This window comes from Scomber scombrus, chromosome 4, assembly GCF_963691925.1.
Source record: "Scomber scombrus chromosome 4, fScoSco1.1, whole genome shotgun sequence".
Taxonomy (NCBI): Eukaryota; Metazoa; Chordata; class Actinopteri; order Scombriformes; family Scombridae; genus Scomber; species Scomber scombrus.
The window spans coordinates 17,719,551-17,721,979 of NC_084973.1; positions in this window are offsets into that span (position 1 = coordinate 17,719,551).

Below are 2,429 nucleotides of genomic sequence, written 5' to 3' on the forward strand. Positions count from 1 at the left end.
ACAATCTAATTTGATTGCCCATGTGTGTGAATGTATGCATGAATTAATCTGAGGACATTTCTTCACATTCTTATCCTAAATCAAATCCTCTTATTGATTCCACATGATGTCAATTCATATGGAGCATACAGTATTACTTTAACCAGTATCCTCAAGTTGTATCCACCTCCTCCTTGTATTTCTGTAATACACTTATGGTTGGCCTAGCATTATAAAGCAGCAATAATATTTTGTTTGTTTCTTTTTTGGGGGGGCATTGTCAAGTGACTCTTATAAGGTGTAAATGTGTCCATCTTTTGTGTATTTCATGATCTGGGTGGACAATAATACCACAGTGTCAATGTCATAATGTTAAAATTATCTTTGTGCACGTCAACTAACATTCAATGTAATACTCACTATAAACAGCTTTTATATAAACATACATTTGAACCACTGTGAATAAACAAATCATTTACTGTTGGTCATTGCTCTTCATAAGATTTGTCCGGAAATGCAGCTTGAGGTAATGAAGGTCAAGATTGAGCAAGGAGAACATGCAGTTATATTGGTTAAGGTATCAACAAAAGCACAAGTCATTCAGAGTAACTCAATCTTGTGATTACTCCCTACAGAGTACAAAAAAGACCCTTGACATGTTTGTGTGTGTGTGTGTGTGTGTGTGTGTGTGTGTGTGTGTGTGTGTGTGTGTGTGTGTGTGTGTGTGTGTGTGTGTGTGTGTGTGTGTGTGTGTGTGTGTGTGTGTGTGTGCGTGCACGTGTTATACTGAGTAGAAATGAATGACTCTGCACTGATTTGTAATGAAGTAGGTACAGCTGTGATAATATTGGTATTGCATTATCTGAACCTTTAAATTATCCAAGCAATATAAAAGGTAGTTAGTGGCTTTATAAGGCCATTTCATTTAAACAACCTCTGTTGATGCATTATCAACCTTTCCATCTCTCTATCTCACTGTGCCTGCTTCGGCTTTTACTGTCTGTCCCTAAACATACTGACAACCTGGCAAAACAGTGCAAAGGTTTATATCTACATCCTTTTTTTTTTAATTAGTTAAAACTTTTATCAGCTTCACTGACTAAGTCTCCAGTAGATTCCCAGTAAATATGTCCTACCAATATATTTAGCATACAAGGAATACCGACTGGGGCCACTGGGGAGTGGGAAGAATAAACTACTGTAAGAAACAACCATCATGGCAAAATGTTAACTTATTTCTTCCCAAAACATTATTAGTTATGTAATTAAAAAAATCCTAATTACTATTATTTTAGGGTTAGGGTTAAACCTTTCCCAGTACACCCCTGGGAAGAGCAGTATTTAGGTTTGACCACAGAGAACATGAGGAAATCTCTGTCTGCTGCTTCTGTCTGAGTGACAGAGTGCCCCATGGCAAACATGGGCTCAATAAATAGTTCCATCTATTAAAACTGCTTAGGGAATTGAGTGCTTTTGACTGGGGTCCCTGTCTCCATAAGAGGATGTACCTACCCTTACATGTGATATGGAACACAATATAAAAGGGTGCCCAGTGTTAACAAACAACAGAGAATTTCTTATCTATCGAACTATCATTTATTGTGTGTTCTTTGTTTCTTTCTCATCTATTTTTTCATGCTCATGCAACAACTTGTGTGTGTGTGTGTGCGCGCACACGCGCCTGTGCGCGTGTGTAGGTGTGTGTGTACGTATGTTTGCGTGTATCTTTCTATTATTGAGAGAAACAATTTTTTGAGGATTAAGACTTGGTTTTAAAGTTGAGGACAGACTTGGGTTCAGGTTCAGTTTAGGGTAAGAGTACGGTTTTGGCATTTGGTTGTGATGGTTAAAGTTAGGGTAAATGGCTGGGGAATGCATTATGAAAATGAGTGTTCTCACAAGGATATAAAGACAAACGTGTGTGTATGTTTTTGTATGAGATGGGGGCCGAGGTTGTAGTTGGAGCATTATTGGATATTCTAGAAGATCGGCCTGTGACATTTAATAACAAGCTCCCGTCTTTCTCATCTAAAATACCTCAAGTTCTCCAGGTCCGTTGGTCGAGCTCAGTATCAGGTGTAGAGAACAGATGAGGCCTTGAACCATGCAGAGCCCAGCTTTACATACACAAACACACATACATGCATGCACAAATTCAGCTCTACTGCAGGCTTTCACAATGCCACATTTGTCTTACAACTGATCTCCGGATGATAAGAGATAAAAGTATATTTGGCATGACACACACACACACACAATCATGTATTCAGATGGTTATCGTATTTACATAATCATTAGCTGTGGGGGAAACAGTCACGATCTGTGTGGTGGTTCCTGGTGGTATTAGAAGCAATTACTGTCTTGGAGATAGGCTTCATATATACACACACGCATACACACTTATGCACAGTGGAGGGGAGCAGTTATTTTAGCTAATAGAAAAGAAGAAA